At 42.2% G+C, this 24,262-nt stretch overlaps 1 long non-coding RNA gene across 1 annotated transcript; it reads left to right on the forward strand.

Annotated features, from left to right (window-relative positions):
• Window positions 1-1,827: 1,827 nt before the first annotated feature.
• On the forward strand, window positions 1,828-23,194 carry Gm37292. Its single transcript, XR_003946735.1, has 3 exons — window positions 1,828-8,625; window positions 10,672-10,820; window positions 19,139-23,194. It is a non-coding gene; the product is annotated as a predicted gene, 37292 (long non-coding RNA).
• The last annotated feature ends 1,068 nt before the right edge of the window (window positions 23,195-24,262 follow it).

Consider the following 24,262-nt stretch of genomic DNA (forward strand, 5'->3'; position numbering starts at 1 on the left):
ATTATTTATTTACTTTCCATCCTGATCACAGCTTCCACTTCCTCCCCAGCCCCCTACACGCAGATCTTTATGGAGGCATTTCCTCAACTGAGATTCCCTCCTTTCCAGTGACACTATCTTGTATCAAGGTGACATAAAACTAGCCATACAAATGAAACATGCAGGCTCTCTGGGACATCTTGAAAAAGACCTATTCTGAGAACAGAAAAGAAATACTCCACACTAAGACCATATAAACTATTTTCAATAAAATCATGGCAGAAAATTTCCAGAATCCATAAAGAGAGGCCTATAGAAGTATAAGAGATGTACAGAACACCAAGAAAAGGGATGAACACAAAAGAAACCCATGCCATAGTCAGGGTCAGGGGTCAGGGTCGGGGATCAGAGGTCAGGGGTCAGGGGTCAGGTCGGGGTCAGTATTTTCAGGTTCTAGCTTTTTCTCTAAAGAGCTGCATATAGGGGCTCACACAGATTTAAAAGAAAAAGTAGCAAGATAATTTTATTCAGAGTACAGATAAAAGAGGAACACATTGCCAAGACTGATAGTGAGCCATGTGGGTGAGGGTATTCAGGGGTCCCAATTACTGTTGAAGGATTTATCTTATGGGGAAGAGGAGGTGGAGGAGGGGGAGGAGAAGGAGGAGGGGGAGGGGGAGGAGGAGGGGGAGGGGAAGAGGAGGAGGAGGGGGGGAGGAGGAGGGGGAGGAGGTTTTTGTTAAGGGATGCAATTCACTGAAGGGTGGGTCTCTATTTTTATGGGTGGATTAGGTCCTATGTCCACTTTTGTTTGCAACGTTGAGAAGGAACCACACCACAATGTGGTTGTTTCCTGCTGTCTAGGGCAGCAGCTTTATCCTTAGCTCTACAGTAACAATCATCACCCAGGGGCAGACACACCATGAACACAGAATCATAGTCAGTTATACAGCAATCGCACCTTTAAAGAGAGTAAAGGAACACGGGCAGCACTGGGTATGGCAGCATGTTAGCAATTGTGGGCATAAGTGGAGAGGGCACAGTGAGTCTAGTGGTTAGCGTCAGCATGGTAGATAGAAGGAAGAGGAGGAGAAAATCATATGGACATAAACATCCAGAACAAAGATAGGCTGTCTGACAGCCTGTCTCTCGGGAGGCTGAGGCACAGGGATGCTGCAATAGAGGCCAAACTGTGTTCTTTGTGAGAAAAAGAAAGCAGAAGACAAGATTAAGGAGAAAAAGAGAAGAAAAGAGAGGTGAAGAACCAGAACCAACGGCTTTGGTGTTGAGCCGAGAGGCTGGGTGGAGACACAGGATATGACAACTGACAGGCCTGTTGCCCACTCACATCTTTACTCTATGATGTCCCTTTGCCAGTGCTAGGACCCCTCCCCACCCCCCAGTGAACAGTCCGTTCTTCACTAAATCTTGAAAAAATCAAGGAAGAAGTTTAAAATTTCATACAGTCAAACTGATAATGAAGACACAGAGAGTGATGAAACACAGCAAAGGCAGTTAGTTATGGGGAAAGTTTATGACTTGTGTGTTTGCATTTCAAAGTCAGAGAACAAAAAAATAATAATGCACAGCAAGAACCTATGGGGCAGGGCATGAAACAGCCATAACAGCCATGCACCAGATCGGTAGGTGGAAAGGCTTAATGAAGACGGGGAAAAAATAATGAGGTGAAATGAGGTCAGGAATACAAAGAATCTGTGCAATAAAGAGCTGTTTTTTTTTTGACAGACTATTAGCCAAACTAACCAAAAGAAAGGGTAGCATCAAATTAATAGAAACCAAATTAGAGACCAAATGGAAATGTTATAACTAACACCAATAAAATTCAGCGGATCATTAGGGAATGCTTTGGAAAATCACACTTAATAAGCCCAGGCTTTGCCTACCTCCCCATGTCACTGGGGCTCTACAGGGACTTATGGTGATGTGATAGGCTTGGCCAATACCTCACATCTCCTGGGAGGTGGAGAGGTGGCTCTTGAGTGGGATCTTGGGCCTGGTGGATCCCACAAACTGAGTGTAGCTCAACATCCCAAGGCTAGTGATTGAAACAACAGCAGATCATGGGTACTTCCCTGCCACCATTACCTCAGACTCTTCAGAAGTTCAGGCCACTTTGGAAATTGTCCCTGGAACATCTCTACAGGCTCCTTAAAGTATTCTTAATAATGCTTGTACTATCTGTGTGCGGGAAGCCTGATCAGATAGCTGTGGTCCAAAGACCCTAAATGGATAAAGTATTGGAATCAAGTACATTCAGGCTAGCTAGTGTGGACACAAATAGCTATGTCTATTGTTTCCAAAAGGAATGATCAAAGGTGTTATGCCTTAAACTGTTTTTTCCCTAAAACATAGGTTACATGGTCATTTTTTTGTGAATGGTCTTTACACAGTTTTCAAGTTTAAATGAGGTCATTGGTATTGTTCAAAAAGGGGGAGGGGTGTTTTAGGACTTGGCAAAAGACAGAGGGAGACAGTCTAAGGATAGCCAGAGAGAAGACTATCAAGTGACAGGAACGTCCCTTCTACAGATGTATACTGTTTTACAGGGTACATGAAGTGTGGTTTGGGTGTTGCTGGGATTTAGACACAACGACGACGACAACAACAACAACAAACCAAACAACAACAACATTAACAACAAACCAAACAACAACAACAAAACAACAACATTAATAATAAACCAAATTAAAAAAAGGTCAAAACCCCAAAAAAACTCATCAGGCGATGTTGGCTCACACCGTTAATCTCAACACTCAGCAGGCAGAGGTAGGTCGATCTCAATGAGTTCGAGGCCAGCCTGGTCTACAGAGTGAGATCCAGGTCAGCCAGGGCTACAAAGGGAAACCCTGTCTCGAAAAACCAAACTGAACCAAAATGAAACGAAAAAACCAACCAACCAACCAACCAACCAACCAACCAACCAACCAACCAACCAACCAAAGAAACCGAACCTAATCGAACTGAACCAAACCGAACCGAAACAAAAGAAAAAACTGCATTTCCCAGAAGGCAGAGCTGCAAGCTGGGAAATGACGCTCAGCGTAGTGGGCGTTCCTGGGAAACTTTGGGGGCGGGACTTCCGACATTATGTCGGTCATTCTTGAGTCTCAGACTAGTCTTCCCAGTGGTTCGCCGCACTGGGCAGAAACAGGGTCCTGTGAATCGAGGGTAGCGAACGAGAAGGACCTCGAGGACAGAGGGCCCACTCCCACCTTCCAAGCGAGCCGTGCTCTTCTTCGCGGCCTAGCAGCGCCCCCCGCTGCACACTTTTCGGGGCCTCAGCACCAATGGTTCCCATAGCGACGCCTGCATTGGTGAGAGGAGGTTCCCCTCTCTCGGGCCATCTGATGGGGGTGGGCGTGGGGCTCCTGGGTTCTGGAACTCTAACTCTTCCTGAGTTAGTGTCCTGGGATCTGGAAACAGTAGGTTCCTCAGGAGGTTCTTGTGTCGGGCTCTAACCTTGGTCCCCACTCTTTTCCGCTCTTGGCCTCGCTCCCCAGGTCTGAATTGGGGTGTCCGTTATAATTTCCTCCTGAGAGAACTGACCCAGTATGCCCGTGCTTGGGTCTTGTGCTCAGTAGGATCCAGACAGCATCACTGTGGGCGGCCCCCGGTGTGCTAATCTGGTTCCTCGGGCCTTCGCTTGCTTCCCTGTAGCCTGGAGGTTTCTGAGTCTAGATGTCTGAGGTAGCTCTGCATTGCTAGAAGTAGAAAGCCCCTTTGCTGACAGGAAAAAAGGGACTGGGTTTGTCTTCACAGCGTATTTGGCTTGTTCCTGAACAGTGATGAATCAGTTTTCTGTTAACACTACTATTTTTAATCCTGTACTGCAAAATAAATTTAAAATATTTGTTAATGACTGTGCTTTTGGAGTGCACATACACAGTGGACCCAATTACTCTCCAGCATGCTAAGCTGTTCACTACCAGCAGCATGGGTCTGTTCACTTTTAAGACTAATTTTTCCTGGTGTGTGTGTACGTGCTTGTGTGCTTGTGCAATGTGTGCTGGTACACGTGTGAGAGCTGGTACACTTTTGTAGGCATGCATATGCAAGCCCACGTTTGATACCCAGAGTCATTTTTCAGCACTCTTCCATGATCTCTCAATCAAACCCAGAACTTGTGGATATGGCCAGTCTTGCTAGCTAGCTTGCTCTGGGCTCTCCTGTTTTCTCCTTTTGAAGTTGGACTCAGACAGCTCCTTAGGCTCACCCAGAATTTCCATGGATTTGGGGGCTCTGAACTCTCAGTTACCTGCCATGCACTTTAACTGCTGACCCTTTTTGGACATCCAGGGCTTGGCAACCTCACTTTTTCTCACTTGGCTTGCAGGATTGGATCATTCCACTCTTCCTCTGTCAGCATTTTGAGGGTACAGACAAAGAAGGCACAGCTCCCCTGCTGCCACCCACAGCAGTCTGAGAAGTTCCCTTAGAGATTCTTAGGGGCTTCATACTTATGCTAACCCAGGACTCACATCTTGAATGCTGAAAAGAATTTCAGGGTTAACCTGGTTTGAAGCAGAGTTCAGGTTTTAATGAAAACATCTTAATAGAGGTTTAAGGTCTGGAGGGGCCCTCAAAAAGATCAGATATATCAGAAAGCGTGGATATAGATTGTGTGTGTGTGTGTCTGTCTGTCTGTCTGTCTGTCTCTCTGTGTTTGTCTATCTATCTGTCTATCTAATGTCATTCATTGTTTTTTACAAAAAGTCATATAGGATTTTCATGGGATTGAAGTTACCATTATCAAAGGCTTGCTAAGAAATCTAAATGAGATAGCTGGGTGCTTCCTGAGGGGTCCCTGATAGTATTACAGTCCATCAGGTGAAAATCTGGCTCACAAGGATAGAGAACAGTGGGCTAGCTTTACTGTAAACAGAGATAGCTGATGTGATTTAGATTTTTGGGGCAGTGTCTGGGGAAAGGAAGGGGGCCCTACCCAAGGTCACACATACTCTGGCATTATATCCTGGCTTATTCCCTTAACATAAAATACTTCTATGTAGGAGGACTAACTGTGCCGGAGGCTTTCACAGCAAGTATCAATTATTCTAAATTATTTCTAATATATTTATTTCATTTCATGTGTATGAATGTTTTGTCTATGTGTACTTATGTGTACCATGTATATATCTGGTACCTGGGAGGCCAGAAGTAGGCACCATACTCCCTGAAACTGGAGTTACAGTCAGTTGTGAAGTGCCATGTGGGTGCTGGGAATTGATCCTGGGTCCTCAGCAAGAACAGCAAGTACTCTTAACCCCTGGGCCCTGTCCCACATTCTTGATTCTTACCTGGTGAGGAGCTTCAGTCAGACTCCAGAGTGATGAGTGTCTTTCCCTCCCCAAGTGCCTACAATGTTTCTGTAATTCTGTCCTGTCTCAGTTCCAGTGCCATTTCAGAAAGTCCTTCTCCAACTGCTTCATCTAAAGCTTCTCCCAGTCTTCCACACATCACCCCATTTTGTTTAGGAACCCAGAGAACTGTCTCACTTCATTTAGCACATAAATTAAAATGCAACCTCTGCTGTAGTGCTGGAGGTGAGTGCTCTGCCACTGTGCTGTGTCCCCAGCTGACTGCTTCCATATTGTTGCAGGTCTGTAACTTTAATTTTTTTAAAGCCTATTTCTAATGATGGTTCTTAAATGTTTTAACCTCCATTTTAGCCCACCACCCACCAGAGGTAGTAGAAAAGAAAGGATGTGGGGGAAGTGGACCTGTTTCGAAAGAGTCTTTGGAGCAGCTTCTATCTGTGTTGTCTGGAAATCGGCAGTTCAGTTCACAGGTCAGCATCGGCAGCTTGATTCACTTGCAAACACTTTACAGGCATATCAGCAGTCTAGTTTGGTAGAGTTGGGATAGCAAACATGAATCAGCAGTGGTGGCAGCTAGGCCTCAGCAAGCTCGAGACCAACAAGCATTGCACAGTTAGCTCTATAATCAAGCCAAACTCAGTCTCCATCACTGTCCATTAAGTCCTATTTATACTCTTTTCAAACATCATGTGTTCTTCACGGGTCTTGCCTCTGCACGTGCATCTGTCTCGACTGACATCACATTGCCAATCAGCCTAAGTCCTCAGAAGCCACAAGAAACTGCAGCACACTAACAGAAGATTTTTGGTGTGTTTTCTCTATGGAGTCATGACAAATGCAGCTCAACTGCGCAATGTAAGGCAGAGCAATACAGGTGTGTTGTTAGCAGAGAATCCTTCATCAGGTGTCCTTTCATGTGTTTGTTTTAGCAGAACATCCTTTCTCCTATGTCTGCCTCAGCTAAACATTCCTTCATGTGTTGGTCCAGCAAAATACCATCCAACACAACTGACTTTCCAAAGAACCCTTAAGTTTCCATTTCACAGGCCCATTCGCAACCCTGGAATATGAGTTCCTTCAAAGGATGGGGTTTGTGTTATTTCTTTAGTAAGTGGATAGTGAGTGAAAGACTACCCTCTGAGGCTGCTGTCACCCTCAACCTGCCACCATGGTTACAGTCTTCAAGCCACCATCCCATTAGGCTCACTTTCTGCCCTCAGGCCAAGCTGGCTCAAACCCCCAAGCTGTTTACCCCCTTTTGTCACTTTGAACTTGTTGTGTGACACCATTCCTGGAGAGAAGTGAGCAAATGTCTCCTCACCCTACATAGGGAACTGACAATAGACCAAAGTAAAGATAGTACCATAGTCCAACTTGGTGGACTAATAGTCCTATTAAGATTATTTACAGGAACACAGGTAGTGGTTATTTACAGGGACACAGTGACTCCAGACAGCTGTATCTGTAACCTGACTTTTGGCTACTTGGTGAGTTTTTTTCTTTCCACCCTTTTCCACCCTCTTCCAGCCTTTCAGTTCCCTAACACTTAGTAGGAGAGAAAAAGTGGTTGGAGGGGAAAGAGGGCAATGATATTGTTAGACTAATTCCTGGTGATTAGGGGTGTTGAGTTTCTCAGGACAACTTTTATCTTGGCCTTCAGGATATCTAATTTCTTCTTCTCAACCCTTTTGCTCATGACTGAAGATAAACCACATCAAGTAGCAACCAACATTATCCAACCAGCAATTGGCCAAACAGCCCATTCTGTTGGGGCCTTTATATAGCTTCTGAAGTGTTCCCAGAATTCCAAGTATCACATGCAGCTAGCAAAGAAACTACCTGCAGCTGGCAAAATCGTGCCCCTGCTAGGCTAATCATAGTCATCTGCTGTGAAGCAGTCCCATCTCTCACACCTGGGATTAAAACAAAAACACATATTTCTGTTTTTAACAAAACCAACATTTTCATTCATGTGTTACCACAGCCTGCACTAGCATGGGTACAGCTTTCAAAAGCTGGCAACCCAGGGTACACTGCACCATGTGCAAGTCTGAACAGTCAGGAGTATAGCTCTTTCAGACATTGATAATGATCTGAGCCTCTCCCAGGCAGCTCAACTGGTCTGTGTTCCTTGGCAGACCCTACACCTTATACATGCTTTGGGGAAGAGTAGAATGGATCTAGTCAGTTCCAGGACTTCCTGAGTGTAGGGAGCTTCCCTGCAGGGTGGAGTGTTGTGTCCTGGAGGAAATGGCCACAGCAGTCCTCAGATCTACGACCAAGCTGCCTCTTGAATACATGCTGCACATTCCCTCCGTGCTTCCTGAGTACACAAAACTGTTACAGTAGGATAGTGAAGCTTTGGGTGACACTCAAAGCATACTTTGCAAGATTTTCATGGATGAGAATGGGAATGAGGGGAACTTCAGAGATACTTCCAGGCTGAGGTGCCTCATTGAAAAAGTTAGGCTTTATTCAAGGAGGCATGAGATGACTCTTGGAGTCATGGGCTCTCATAAGTTGCCCTCATGTTTCTAAGAAAGGTGAGATTGGCTGGCAGTTCCTTACCTATACTTCGTCCTTGCCCAAGACAGATATCATGCTCCAGGTTGCTACCCATGTTCATGGGGCCATGGCCATTGTCCTTGGTCACTTGGGTACCAGATACTTAAGTAATCTTAGGTAACACTGTGAATAATGGATCATTTAAAAATGAAACAAATGTGTGACAGAGCCTCTGGGTCTCGTCTAGGTACAGATTCTCTATTTTGAGCCCGGGCAGGTGAGGTGTGACAGGTAAATTTAACACAATGGATTTTTCCAAGCTATCCAAAATCTGTGATGAAGATATGTGGAGAGCCGTGCCGCGAGCAATCGCGTGCGTGCTGTGAGCAATCGCCATTATAAGATGGTGCTGGCTTCCACTGTGCCTAACTAGTAAACAAGCCTTATGCGCAAGTGCAAGAGTGAACTCATGCCTAGTCACTGCCCATCTCGCAGCATAGTAATGGGGTGATGGGCGAGCAACGAATCAGGAGCTGTCACGCCACATCAGGTGCTGAAACGTCATGCTGCGGGCTATATAAACAGCGCCATTTTCCCAGTTCGGGGTCTTCCCTCCTGATAAGTAAGCAATAAAAGCTTTGCTGCAGAAGATTCCAGTTGTCCTGAGTGTGTTCTTGCCGGCGGGGACAAAAGCTTGGGCAATAAGTGGCGCTGAGGAACCCGGGAACTATCATCACACCAGCGCAAGGGAGATCCCTCGTTCACGAGGTGGAACCAGAACGGGACATTACAGCTTTACGAGGTATGTCTGGCCTTGAACTTTCTCCAGTGTTAGAAGCCTTTTTGTTCCTTTTCACATGGCAACAAGTGGTTAAGGCAGGGCAGAGAATTTTGGATGAAATTCAAGACAGTCTATCAGAGGTAAAGTGGGGAGAGAGAGTAGGAGCAAAGAGGAAACATGGTGCACCAATTAAGCATACAGGCCTTTCCACGGGTCTCAAACCTGAGGAAAAGATCATGTCAGGGAAGCATACTTGGGGAGAGTTTGGAAGGAAGGAAAAGGAAAAGGAAAAAGAAAAGAAAAAAAGATCAATCAGTGGAGGTTTCTAGGAGAAGGAACTTATACCCACCACTAGACGAGTTTAAGCAGCTAGCTCTTAGTAGCTCAGAATCAGATGAAGGACTTAGCTCCTCTGAAGAAACGGACTTGGAGGAGGAAGCAGTTCGTTATAAGGGAGAAAGGTACCAGCAAGATAAAAAGCGAGCTACTCAGTCCAGAAAAAGGCAAAAAGCGGCTGGCGATAGCCAGCTTGCTGCTCGGCCTCCGGACTGTCGGCTTCAGGGTCCTAGTGCACCTCAGCCCTATGTGCAGAGGTACCATTCAGAGCCTTATGTGCAGAGGTATCATTCAGATTCATTCATTTCAAAAGAGGAACAGAGAAAAATGCAGCAAGTGTTCCCAGTTTTTGAAGGAGCTGAGGGAGGGCATATTCATGCTCTGGTAGAGTATATACAGATTAAGAAGCTTGCAGAAGCAGTTTGCAATTATGGAGTCAGCGCTAATTTCACTATAGCACAAGTCGAAAGGCTTGTGAATCACGCTATGACTCCTGGTGATTGGCAGACTGTAGTAAAAGCTGCAGCCCCTAGTATGGGAATGTATCTTGAGTGGAAAGCCTTGTGGCAGGACTCTTGCCAGATGCAGGTAAGGGCCAATGCCACCATGGAAGGGGACCAAAGAACGTGGACGTTTGAATTGCTTACAGGTAAGGGACAGCATGCTGCTAACCAAACAAATTATCATTGGGGAGTGTACGCTCAGATCTCAGCTGCCGCCGTTAAAGTATGGAAGGCACTCTCTAAGAAGGGAGAGGCAAGGGGGCATTTGACCAAGATTACTCAAGGTGCACAGGAGTCCTTCTCAGACTTTGTGGCCAGAATGACGGAGGCAGCAGGGAGGATATTTGGAGACCCAGAAGCAGCTATGCCTTTAATTGAACAATTGGTTTATGAATAAGCTACGCAGGAATGCAGATCAGCAATTACACCTAGAAAGAGTAAGGGGTTACAGGATTGGTTAAAGGTTTCCCGTGAGCTTGGAGGGCCACTTACTAATGCTGGATTGGCAGCAGCTATTCTGCAGGGGAGGAGGCACTCAGATTCAACTGAGCTCAAACTTTGCTTTAATTGTGGCAAACCAGGACATTTAAAAAAGGACTGCAGAACCCCTATAAAAAGGACAGCACCAGGATTGTGTACTAAATGTGGAAAAGAATATCATTGGGCTAAGGACTGTCATTCCATTAGAGATATACAAGGCAGGCTCTTGCAGCCTACAAGATCTTATTGTCCACCCTGGAGTTGTAGATCAGGATTATAAAGGAGAACTTCAGGTTCTCTGTTCTTGTCTTCAAGCTGTCTTTTTTATATTACAAGGGGACAGAATAGCTCAACTAATAATTTTGCCAAGCCTACATGACTGTTTTCCCTCCTCTGGTATTCCTCGAGTTCCCAGAGGGATTGGTTCTACTGGAAATGATTCTGCTTACTTAATAATGCCTTTAGATTCCAGGCCATCCTTGGAGTTAGTTATAGAAGGGAAACAATTTAAGGGAATTTTAGATACAGGACCAGACAAAAGTATCATTTTTTCTCACTGGTGGCCAAAAACCTGGCCTGTAACTCAGTCATCACACTCTTTACAAGGGCTAGCCTATCAGTCCTGCTCCACTATTAGCTCCCATTCTTTGAGCTGGCAAATGGATGTCATGCATATTTCCTCCTTTGGGAAAAATCAATATTTACATGTTTGCTAATCTGTCTAGGCAGATTTCTTTGTATCTTGCAGGAAATTGGTCTGAAAGATTCGATGAGACCCTTGAGTCCCTGAGAGTGGCCGTTCTAAAGATCAACTCGACACGAGTGGACCTGTCATTTACAGAGGGCCTCTCCTCCTGGATTTCATCTGCTTTTTCTTATTTTAAAGAATGGGTGGAGGTAGGTTTATTTGGTGTTGCCACCTGCTGTGGACTTGTGTTTATGCTCTGGTTAGTTTGCAAGCTCAGAACCCAACAAACAAATGACAAGGTTGTGATTGCTCAAGCACTTTCAGCCATTGAGCAAGGGGCCTCCCCTGAAATCTGGCTATCTATGCTCAAAAATTAGTTGACATTGGTGGCTGGCCTCTTTTATAGAGTTTGCCCTAGGTCATTTAGCAGTTACTGTCACACAGTACTGTGGTATCCAGAGATGGGCAACTTTCCTCATGCACAGGCCAACCTAAGACACAGGACCCGGTGGTGATAGGGTTACCTATGACAGGAACGGCTGTGAAATTGGAGGAATGACTTAAGACAGGAGCCACAGCAGATGGACATTACTGCAGAGGCCTAGACCAGCCTTAAATTTTAATAAAATAAAAAGGGGGAGATGTGGAGAGCCATGCTGCAAGCAATTGCGTGCGTGCCGTGAACAATCGCCATTATAAGATGGTGCTGGCTTCCACTGTGCCTAACTAGTAAACAAGCCTTATGCGCAAGTGCAAGAGTGAACTCACGCCTAGTCACTGCCCATCTTGCGGCGTAGTAATGGGGTGAAGGGCAAGCAACAAATCAGGAGCTGTCACGTCACATCAGTCGCTGAAATGTCACACGGCGGGCTATATCAGCAGTGCCATTTTATAATGTGATTGCTCACGGCACGCACGCGATTGCTCACAGCACGGCTCTCCACACTTTTTCCCTTACTGCTTTTAATATTCTATTCTTATTTAGTGCATTTGTTGTTCTGATTATTATGTGTCAGGAGGAATTGCTTTTCTGGGCCCGTCTATTTGGAGTTCTGTAGGCTTCTTGTATGTTCATGGGCATCTCTTTCTTTAGGTTTTGGAAGTTTTCTTCTATAATTTTGTTGAAGATATTTGCTCGCCCTTTAAGTTGAAAAATCTTCATTTTCATCTACTCCTATTATCTGTAGGTTTGGTCTTCTCATTGTGTCCTGGATGTTTTGAGTTAGGATCTTTTTGCATTTTGTATTTTCTTTGAATGTTGTGCCGATGTTTTCTGTGGAATCTTCTGCACCTTAAATTCTCTCTTCCATCTCTTGTATTCTCGTGCTAATGATTGCATCTATGGTTCCAGATTTATTTCCGAGGTTTTCTTTCCCTTTTTTTTTATTAGGTATTTTCCTCGTTTACATTTTCAATGCTATCCCAAAAGTCCCCCATACCCACCCCCCCAATCACCTACCCACCCACTCCCCCTTATTGGCCCTGGGGTTCTCCTGTACTGGGGCATATAAAGTTTGCAAGTCCAATGGGCCTCTCTTTGCAGTGATGGCCAACTAGGCCATCTTTTGATACATATGCAGCTAGAGACAAGAGCTCCGGGGTACTGGTTAGTTCATATTGTTGTTCCACCTATAGGGTTGCAGTTCCCTTTAGCTCCTTGGGTAATTTCTCTAGCTCCTCCATTGGGGGCCATGTGACCCATCCAATAGCTGACTGTGATCATCCACTTCTGTGTTTGCTAGGCCCCGGCATAGTCTCACAAGAGACAGCTATATCTGGGTCCTTTCAGCAAAATCTTGCTAGTGTATGCAATGGTGTCAGCATTTGGAAGCTGATTATGGGATGGATCCCTGCATATGGCAATCACTAGATGGTCCATCCTTTCCTCACAGCTACAAATTTTGTCTCTGTAACTCCTTCCATGGGTGTTTTGTTCCCATTTCTAAGAAGGGGGAAAAGTGTCCACACTTTGGTCTTCGTTCTTCTTGAATTTAATGCGTTTAGCAAATTGTATCTTATATCTTGGGTATCCTAAGTTTCTGGGCTAATATCCACTTATCAGTGAGTACATATTGTGCGAGTTCCTTTGTGATTGGGTTACCTCATTCAGGATGATGCCCTCCAGGTCCATCCATTTGCCTAGGAATTTCATAAATTCATTCTTTTAAATAGCTGAGTAGTACTCCATTGTGTAAATGTACCACATTTTCTGTATCCATTCCTCTGTTGATGGGCATCTGGGTTCTTTCCAGCTTCTGGCTGTTATAAATAAGGCTGCTATGAACATAGTGGAGCATGTGTTCCTCTTACCAGTTGGGACATCTTCTGGATATATGCCCAGGAGAGGAATTGCGGGATCCTCCAGTAGTACTATGTGCAATTTTCTGAGGAACCGCCAGACTTATTTCCAGAGTGGTTGTACAAGCTTGCAATCCCACCAACAATGGAGGAGTGTTCCTCTTTCTCCACATCCTCGCCAGCATCTGCTGTCACCTGCATTTTTGATCTTAGCCATTCTGACTGGAGTGAAGTGGAATCTCAGGGTTGTTTTGATTTGCATTTCCCTGATGATTAAGGATGTTGAACATTTTTTCAGGTGCTTCTCAGCCATTCGGTATTCCTCATGTGAGAATTCTTTGTTCAGCTCTGAGCCCCATTTTTAAATGGGGTTATTTGATTTTCTGGAGTCCACCTTCTTGAGTTCTTTATATATATTGGATATTAGTCCCCTATCCGATTTTGGATACGTAAAGTTCCTTTCCCAATTTGTTGGTGGCCTTTTTGTCTTATTGACGGTGTCTTTTGCTTTGCAGAAGCTTTGCAATTTTATGAGGTTCCATTTATCGATTCTTGATCTTACAGCACAAGCCATGGCTGTTCTATTCAGGATTTTTTCCCCTGTACCCAAATCTTTGAGGCTTTTCCCTACTTTCTCCTCTATAAGTTTCAGTGTGTCTGGTTTTATGTGGAGTTCCTTAATCCACTTAGATTTGACCTTAGTACAAGGAGATAGAAATGGATCAATTCGCGTTTTTCTACATGATAACCGCCAGTTGTGCCAGCACAATTTGTTGAAAATGCTGTCTTTTTTCCACTGGATGGTTTTGGCTCCCTTGTCAAAGATCAAGTGACCATAGGTGTGTGGGTTCATCCCTGGGTCTTCAATTCTGTTCCATTGGTCTACTTGTTTGTCACTATAACAATACCATGCAGTTTTTTATCACAATTGCTCTGTAGTACAGCTTTAGGTCAGGCATGGTGAATCCACCAGAGGTTCTTTTATCCTTGAGAAGAGTTTTTGCTATCCTAGGTTTTTTGTTATTCCAGATTGCCCTTTCTAATTCGTTGAAGAATTGAGTTGGAATTTTGATGGGGATTGCATTGAATCTGTAGATTGCTTTTGCCAAGATAGCCATTTTTACAATGTTGATCCTGCCAATCCATGAGCATGGGAGATCTTTCCATCATCTGAGATCTTCTTTAATTTCTTTCTTCAGAGACTTGAAGGTTTTATCATACAGATCTTTCACTTCCTTAGTTAGAGTCACACCAAGATATTTTATGTTATTTGTGACTATTGAGAATGGTGTTGTTTCCCTAATTTCTTTCTCAGCCTGCTTATTCTTTGTGTAGAGAAAGGCCATTGACTTGTTTGAGTTAATTTTATATCCAGCTACTTCACCGAAGGTGTTTATCAGGTTCTCTGGTGGAATTTTTAGGGTCACTTATATATACTATCATATCATCTGCAAAAAGTGATATTTTGACTTCCTCTTTTCCAATTTGTATCCCCTTGATCTCCTTTTGTTGTCGAATTGCTCTGGCTAGGACTTCAAGTACTATGTTGAATAGGTAGGGAGAAAGTGGGCAGCCTTGTCTAGTCCCTGATTTTAGTGGGATTGCTTCCAGCTTCTCACCATTTACTTTGATGTTGGCTACTGGTTTGCTGTAGATTGCTTTTATCATGTTTAGGTATGGGCCTTGAATTCCTGATCTTTCCAAGACTTTTATCATGAATGGGTGTTGGATCTTGTTGAATGCTTTTTCTGCATCTAACGAGATGATCATGTGGTTTTTGTCTTTGAGTTTGTTTATATACTGGATTACCTTGATGGATTTCCGTATATTGAACCATCCCTGTATCCCTGGAATGATACCTACTTGGTCAGGATGGATGATTATTTTGATGTGTTCTTGGATTCGGTTAGCAAGAACTTTTTTGAGGATTTTTCATCGATATTCATAAGGGAAATTGGTCTGAAGTTCTCTATCTTTGTTGGGTCTTTTTGTGGTTTAGGTATCAGTGTAATTGTGGCTTCATAGAATGAGTTGGGTAGAGTACCTTCTGTTTCTATTTTGTGGAATAGTTTGTGAAGAACTGGAATTAGGTCTTCTTTGATGGTCTCATAGAACTCTGCACTAAACCCATCTGGTCCTGGGCTTTTTTTTTGTTTGGGAGATTATTAATTACTGCTTCTATTTCTTTAGGGCATATCGGACTGTTTAGATCATTTACCTGATCTTTAGTTAGCTTTGGTTCCTGGTATCTGTCTAGATTCTTGTCCATTTCATCCAGGTTTTCCAGTTTTGTTGAGTATAGACTTTTGTAGAAGGATCTGATGGTGTTTTGGATTTCTTCAGGATCTGTTGTTATGTTTCCCTCTTCATTTCTGATTTTGTTAATTAGGATGCTTTCCCTGTGCCCTCTAGTGAGTCTGGCTAAGGGTTTATCTATCTTGTTGATTTTCTCAAAGAACCAGCTCCTTGGTTGGTTGATTCTTTGAATAGTTCTTCTTCTTTCCACTTTGTTGATTTCACCCCTAAGTTTGATTATTTCCTGCATTCTATTCCTCTTGGGTGAATTTGCTTCCTTTTGTTCTAGAGCTTTTAGGTGTGTTGTCAAGCTGCTAATGTGTGCTCTCTCTAGTTTCTTTTTGGAGGCGCTCAGAGCTATGAGTTTTCCTCTTAAGAATGCTTTCATTTTTTCCCATATGTTTGGATATGTTGTGGCTTCATTTTCATTAAACTCCAAAAAGTCCTTAATATCTTTCTTTACTCCTTCCTTGACCAAGTTATCATTGAGAAGAGTGTTGTTCAGTTTCCACGTGAATGTTGGCTTTCTATTATTTATTTTGTTATTGAAGATCAGCCTTAGTGCATGGTGATCTGATAGGATGCATGGGACAATTTCAATATTTTTGTATATGTTGAGGCTTGTTTTGTGACCAATTATGTGGTCAATTTTGGAGAAGGTACCATGGGGTGCTGAGAAGAAGGTATATCCTTCTGTTTTAGGATAAAATGTTCTGTAGATATCTGTTAAGTCCATTTGTTTCATCACTTCTGTTAGTTTCACTGTGTCCCTGCTTAGTTTCTTTTTCCATGATCTGTCCATTGGTGAAAGTGGTGTGTTGAAGTCTCCAACTATTATTGTGTGAGGTGCAATGTGTGCTTTGAGCTTTACTAAAGTTTCTTTAATGAATGTGGCTGCCCTTGTATTTGGAGCATAGATATTTAGAATTGATAGTTCCTCTTGGAGGATTTTAGCTTTGATGAGTATGAAGTGCCCCTCCTTGTCTTTTTTGATTATTTTGGGTTGGAAGTCGATTTTGTTAGATATTAGAATGGCTACTCCAGCTCCTTTCTTCATACACTTTGCTTGGAAAATTGTTTTCCAGCCTTTCATTTTGAGGTAGTGTTTATCTTTTTCTCTGAGATTAGTTTCCTGTAAGCAGCAAAATGTTGGGTCTTGTTTGTGCAGCCAGTTTGTTAGTCTATGTCTTTTTATTGGGGAGTTGAGTCTATTGATATTAAGTGATATTAAGGAAAAGTAATTGTTGCTTCATGTTATTTTTGTTGTTAAATTTGTCATTCTGTTCTTGTGGCTGTCTTCTTTTAGGTTTGTTGAGGGATTACCTTCTTGTTTTTTCTAGGGTGTTGTTCCCGTCCTTGCATTGTTTTTTTTCTGTTATTATCCATTGAAGTGCTCGATTTGTGGAGTGATAATGCTTGAATTTGGTTTTGTCGTGGAATACTTTGGTTTCTCCATCTATGGTAATTGAGAGTTTGGCTGGGTATAGTAGCCTGGGCTGGAATTTGTGTTCTCTTAGTGTCTGTATAACATCTGTCCAGTCTCTTCTGGCTTTCATAGTCTCTGGTGAAAAATCTGGTGTAATTCTGATAGGCTTGCCTTTATATGTTACTTGACCTTTTTCCCTTACTGCTTTTAGTATTCTATCTTTATTTAGTGCATTTGTTGTTCTGATTATTATGTGTCAGGAGGAATTGCTTTTCTGGTCCAGTCTATTTGGAGTTCTGTAGTCTTCTTGTATGTTCATGGGCATCTCTTTCTTTAGGTTTGGGAAGTTTTCTTCAATAATTTTGTCGAAGTTGTATGCTGGTCCTTTGAGTTGAAAATCTTCATTCTCATCCACTCCTATTATCTGTAGGTTTGGTCTTCTCATTGTGTCCTGGATTTCCTGGATGTTTTTTTTTTTTTTTTTTTTCCATTTTTTATTAGTTATTTAACTCATTTACATTCTGGATGTTTTGAGTTAGGATCTTTTTGCATTTTCCATTTTCTTTGATTGTTGTGCCGATGTTCTCTATGGAATCTTCTGCACCTGAGTTTCTCTCTTCCATCTCTTGTATTCTGTTGCTGATGCTGGCATCTATGGTTCCAGATTTCTTTCCTAGGATTTCTATCTCCAGCGTTGCCTCACTTTGGGTTTTTTGTATTGTGTCTACTTCCCTTTTTAGGTCTTGGATGGTTTTATTCAATTCCATCACCTGTTTGGTCGTGTTTTGGTTGCAATACTTTAAGGGATTTTTGTGCTTCCTCTTTAATGTCTTCTACCTGTTTAGCAGTGTTCTCCTATATTTCTTTAAGTGAGTTATTAAAGTCCTTCTTGATATCCTCTACCATCATCATGAAAGATGCTTTTAAATCCGGGTCTAGTTTTCCGGGTGTGTTGGATTGACCAGGACTCAGTGGGGTGGTAGTGCTGGGTTCTGATGATGGTGAGTGGCCTTGCTTTCTGTTAGTAAGATTCTTACATTTGCCTTTTGCCATCTGGTAATCTCTGGAGTTAGCTGTTTTAGTTGTCTCTGGTTAGATCTTGTTCTTCAGGTGTTTATGTTAGCCTCTATCAGCAGACCTGGGAGACTAGCTCTCGCCTGAGTTTCAGTGTTCAGAGTACTCTCTGCAGGTAGGCTCTCCTCTTGCAGGGAAGGTGCCCAGATATCTGGTGTTCGAATCTGTCTCCTGGCAGAAGTTGTGATCCACTCACAGAGGTCTTAAGATCCTGTGGAGGGTCTTGTGTATACCTTACGGATGTCCGCAGACTCCACGCCCAAGGTACCCCTGTACTGGCATGGACCGGAAGGGACTTGTGCCCCTGATCAGGCCGGGTTTTCTGCTTCCCTAATTACTGCAGTCTCATGTCCCATGTGATTGGATTGGAGTAGCAGCTGTGTTCCACTCACCAGAGGTCTTAAGATCCTGTGGTGGGTCTTGTGGGTAGCTTGTGGGTGTCAGCCGACTCTGTGCCCTTGCTACCCCGTTGCTAGCGGGACTGGAAGGGCCAGGATGAGCTCTTAAATGTCCTATAAATTTAAGGAATAGTACATTCTTTTAAATTGAGTTGTATTTGCATAAATAATCACAAATTTAAGAATTAGCATATCTAAAAAAGGAACAGTTTCAAGCAATTGTAAACCATGAGCTATATATTGTCTATCAGTATACAAATTAATAGCTTGATTTTTCAACATTTCAAAAACAGAGACTACTGCACATATTTCAATTATTTGTGCTGAAGTGGGGGAAACTCAAGAAAATGCACATGTGATCCAATCACATATGCTGCCTTCCCATTACATGAGCTCTCCGTAAATACAGTAAGCGCATTCCTATGGGTTGCATACATAAATTTATAGGAAATACAAAAACATATATAGAGGCAAATTGTAACAACTTGTCTTTTGGATAATGATTATTTATTTTCCCTGAAAAGTTTGCACATACAATAGGCCAAATATCACTATCCTGCAATAACCAATTTAATTGCTGTTCAGAATAAGGAATAAATATTTCATCAGGTTCTTTTGCAAAATACTTTCATGATTCTAACCTACAATTCTGCATTAATACAGCAACAGTTTCATAATAGGGTGTTAAAACTTTACCTGGAGATGAAGAAAGATGAATTCACATTAATGGTCTCTTTTGCCAAATAACTGCTGTGGTTGCATGAGAAATAGCAAGAACACAAAGAGTCAACAATTGATCATAGTTTATGTAACATATCTGTTTTTGGCTAGTAGCTTCATCTACTTTCTGCAAATCTATTCATTCCTCATCAGTTAATTGTTGAAGGGAATTAGGATTTTCATGCCTCTTAAGAATATGAAACAGAGGTTAAGTTCTCCTGTGGTAAGCTTAAGATGAGCTTTTAGCCAATTAACATTTCCCAACAGCTCTTTTGTTGTTGTTGTTGAATTTAGCCTTGTGTTTCCTTTTTTATAGGTCCTGGATATTATATTTCACACAGAAGCTTTATGAAATTCATATTAAGTTATAAATATAAACAGTGCTTAAATATTTTGTTTTTGAAGTACAAAATACTTAGAGAAGCGCTTATAAGATTTACTCAGAGAGGACAGGTGTCCGCCTGGCTCGGGAGGAGGCCTCAGCCTCAGCAGCAGCGGTCGCCATCTTGGTTCCGGGACTCCGCGGAACTTAGGAAATTAGTCTGAACAGGTGAGAGGGTGCGCCAGAGAACCGGACAGCTTCTGGGACAGGCGGAAACACAGAGCCGCTGAGGCAGCACCCTTTGCGGGCTGCAGACAGCTGGCAACCGTCCGGACCAGAGGACAGGTGTCCGCCTGGCTCGGGAGGCGGCCTTAGCCTCAGGAGCAGCGGTCGCCATCTTGGTTCCGGGACTCCGCGGAACTTAGGAATTTAGTCTGCACAGGTGAGAGTCTGCACCACAGAAGCTGAAAGCTTCTGGGAACTGCCAAAGCAACACAGCTTCTGAGAAAGGTCCTGTTTTGGGCCTTCTTCTTCAGCCAGCAGGAGGTCCAAACACAAGATATCTGCGCACCTTCCCTGTAAGAGAGCTTGCCAGCATAGAGTGCTCTGAGCACTGAAACTCAGAGGAGAGAATCTGTCTCTCAGGTCTGCTGATAGACGGTAACAGAATCACCAGAAGAACAATCTCTAAACAGAGTCAACTATAACTACTAACTCCAGAGATTACCAGATGGCGAAAGGTAAATGTAGGAATCTTACTAACAGGAACCAAGACCACTCACCATCATCAGAACCCAGCACTCCCACTTCTCCCAGTCCAGGGCACCCCAACACACCCAAAAACCTAGACCTAGATTTAAAAGCATATCTCATGATGATGGTAGAGGACATCAAGAAGGACTTTAATAAATCCCTTAAAGAAATACAGGAGAACACGGCTAAAGAGTTACAAGTCCTTAAAGAAAAACAGGAAAAGACAATCAAACAGGTAGAAGTCCTTACAGAAAAAGAGGAAAAAACATACAAACAGGTGATGGAAATGAACAAAACCATACTAGACCTAAAAAGGGAAGTAGACACAATAAAGAAAACTCAAAGTGCGGCAACACTGGAGATAGAAACCCTAGGAAAGAAATCTGGAACCATAGATTTGAGCATCAGCAACAGAATACAAGAGCTGGAAGAGAGAATCTCAGGTGCAGAAGATTCCATAGAGAACATCGGCACAACAATCAAAGAAAATGGAAAATGCAAAAAGATCCTAACTCAAAATATCCAGGAAATCCAGGACACAATGAGAAGACAAAACCTACGGATAATAGGAGTGGATGAGAATGAAGATTTTCAACTCAAAGGACCAGCAAACATCTTCAACAAAATTATTGAAGAAAACTTCCCAAATCTAAAGAAAGATGCCCATGAACATACAAGAAGACTACAGAACTCCAAATAGACTGGACCAGAAAAGCAATTCCTCCTGACACATAATAATCAGAACAACAAATGCACTAAATAAATATAGAATACTAAAAGCAGTAAGGGAAAAAGGTCAAGTAACATATAAAGGCAAGCCTATCAGAATTACACCAGATTTTTCACCAGAGACTATGAAAGCCAGAAGAGCCTGGACAGATGTTATACAGACACTAAGAGAACACAAATTCCAGCCCAGGCTACTATACCCAGCCAAACTCTCAATTACCATAGATGGAGAAACCAAAGTATTCCACGACAAAACTAAATTCACCCATTATCTCTCCAGGAATCCAGCCCTTCAAAGGATAATAACAGAAAAAAACCAATACAAGAATGGGAACAATGCCCTAGGAAAAAAACAAGAAGGTAATCCCTCAACAAACCTAAAAGAAGACAGCCACAAGAACAGAATGCCAACTTTAACAACAAAAATAACAGGAAGCAACAATTACTTTTCCTTAATATCTCTTAACATCAATGGTCTCAACTCCCCAATAAAAAGACATAGACTAACAAAGTGGCTACACAAACAAGACCCAACATTTTGCTGCTTACAGGAAACTAATCTCAGAGAAAAAGATAGACACTACCTCAGAATGAAAGGCTGGAAAACAATTTTCCAAGCAAATGGTATCAAGAAACAAGCTGGAGTAGCCATCCTAATATCTGATAAGATTGACTTCCAACCCAAAGTCATCAAAAAAGACAAGGAGGGGCACTTCATTCTCATCAAAGGTAAAATCCTCCAAGAGGAACTCTCAATTCTGAATATCTATGCTTCAAATACTAGGGCAGCCACATTCATTAAAGAAACTTTAGTAAAGCTCAAAACACACATTGCACCTCACACAATAATAGTGGGAGACTTCAACACACCACTTTCACCAATGGACAGATCATGGAAACAGAAACTAAACAGGGACACAGTGAAACTAACAGAAGTGATGAAACAAATGGATCTGACAGATATCTACAGAACATTTTATCCTAAAACAAAAGGATATACCTTTTTCTCAGCACCTCATGGGACCTTCTCCAAAATTAACCACATAATAGGTCACAAAACAAGCCTCAACATATACAAAAATATTGAAATTTTCCCATGCATCCTATCAGATCACCATGCACTAAGGCTGATCTTCAATAACAAAATAAATAATAGAAAGCCAACATTCACGTGGAAACTGAACAACACTCTTCTCAATGATACCTTGGTCAAGGAAGGAATAAAGAAAGAAATTAAAGACTTTTTAGAGTTTAATGAAAATGAAGCTACAACGTACCCAAACCTTTGGGACACAATGAAAGCATTTCTAAGAGGGAAACTCATAGCTCTGAGTACCTCCAAGAAGAAACGGGAGAGAGCACATACTAGCAGCTTGACAACACATCTAAAAGCTCTAGAAAAAAAGGAAGCAAATTCACCCAAGACGAGTAGATGGCAGGAAACAATCAAACTCAGGGGTGAAATCAACCAAGTGGAAACAAGAAGAACTATTCTAAGAATTAACCAAACGAGGAGTTGGTTCTTTGAGAAAATCAACAAGATAGATAAACCCTTAGCTAGACTCACTAGAGGGCACAGGGACAAAAATCCTAATTAACAAAATCAGAACTGAAAAGGGAGACATAACAACAGATCCTGAAGAAATCCAAAACACCATCAGATCCTTCTACAAAAGGCTATACTCAACAAAACTGGAAAACCTGTACGAAATGGACAAATTTCTGGACAGATACCAGGTACCAAAGTTGAATCAGGATCAAGTTGACCTTCTAAACAGTCCCATATCCCCTAAAAAATAGAAGCAGTTATTAATAGTCTCCCAGCCAAAAAGAGCCCAGGACAAGATGGGTTTAGTGCAGAGTTCTATCAGACCTTCAAAGGAGATCTAATTCCAGTTCTGCACAAACTTTTTCACAAGATAGAAGTAGAAGGTACTCTACCCAACTCATTTTATGAAGCCACTATTACTCTGATACCTAAACCACAGAAAGATCCAACAAAAAGAACTTCAGACAAATTTCTCTTATGAATATCAAAGCAAAAATCCTCAATAAAATTCTCGCTAACCGAATCCAAGAACACATTAAAGCAATCATCCTGACCAAGTAGGTTTTATTCCAGTGTTGCAGGGATGCTTTAATATACGAAAATCCATCAAAGTAATCCAGTATATAAACAAACTCAAAGACAAAAACCACATGATCATCTCGTTAGATGCAGAGAAAGCATTTGACAAGATCCAACACCCATTCATGATAAAAGTTCTGGAAAGATCAGGAATTCAAGGCCCATACCTAAACATGATAAAAGCAATCTACAGGAAACCATTAGCCAACATCAAGTTAAATGGAGAGAAGCTGGAAGCAATCCCACTAAAATCAGGGACTAGACAAGGCTGCCCACTTTCTCCCTACCTTTTCAACATAGTACTTGTAGTATTAGCCAGAGCAATTCGACAACAAAAGGAGTTCAAGGGGATACAAATTGGAAAAGAGGAAGTCAAAATATCACTCTTTGCAGATGATATGATAGTATATATAAGTGACCCTAAAAATTCCAACAGAGAACTCCTAAACCTGATAAACACCTTCGGTGAAGTAGCTGGATATAAAATTAACTCAAACAAGTCAATGGCCTTTCTCTACACAAAGAATAAGCAGGCTGAGAAAGAAATTAGGGAAACAACACCATTCTCAATAGTCACAAATAACATAAAATATCTCGGCGTGACTCTAACTAAGGAAGTGAAAGATCTGTATGATAAAAACTTCAAGTCTCTGAAGAAAGAAATTAAAGAAGATCTCAGAAGATGGAAAGATCTCCCATGCTCATGGATTGGCAGGATCAACATTGTAAAAATGGCTATCTTGCCAAAAGCAATCTACAGATTCAATGCAATCCCCATCAAAATTCCAACTCAATTCTTCAACGAATTTGAAGGAGCAATTTGCAAATTCATCTGGAATAACCAAAAACCTAGGATAGCAAAAACTCTTCTCAAGGATAAAAGAACCTCTGGTGCAATCACCATGCTTGACCTAAAGCTTTACTACAGAGCAATTGTGATAAAAACTGCATGGTACTGGTATAGAGACAGACAAGTAGACCAATGGAACAGAATTGAAGACCCAGAAATGAACCCACACACCTCTGGTCACTTGATCTTCGACAAGCGAGCTAAAACCATCCAGTGGAAGAAAGACAGCATTTTCAACAATTGGTGCTGGCACAACTGGTTGTTATCATGTAGAAGAATGCGAATCGAACCATTCTTCTCTCCTTGTACTAAGGTCAAATCTAAGTGGATCAAGGAACTTCACATAAAACCAGGAACACTGAAACTTATAGAGGAGAAAGTGGGGAAAAGCCTTGAAGATATGGGCACAGGGGAAAAATTCCTGAACAGAACAGCAATGGCTTGTGCTGTAAGATCGAGAACTGACAAATGGGACCTTATGAAACTCCAAAGTTTCTGCAAGGCAAAAGACACTGTCAATAAGACAAAAAGACCACCAACAGATTGGGAAAGGTTCTTTACCTATCCTAAATCAGATAGGGGACTAATATCCAACATATATAAAGAACTCAAGAAGGTGGACTTCAGAAAATCAAATAACCCCATTAAAAATGGGGCT

Source organism: Mus musculus, chromosome 7, assembly GCF_000001635.26.
Source record: "Mus musculus strain C57BL/6J chromosome 7, GRCm38.p6 C57BL/6J".
In the NCBI taxonomy this organism is placed as follows: Eukaryota; Metazoa; Chordata; class Mammalia; order Rodentia; family Muridae; genus Mus; species Mus musculus.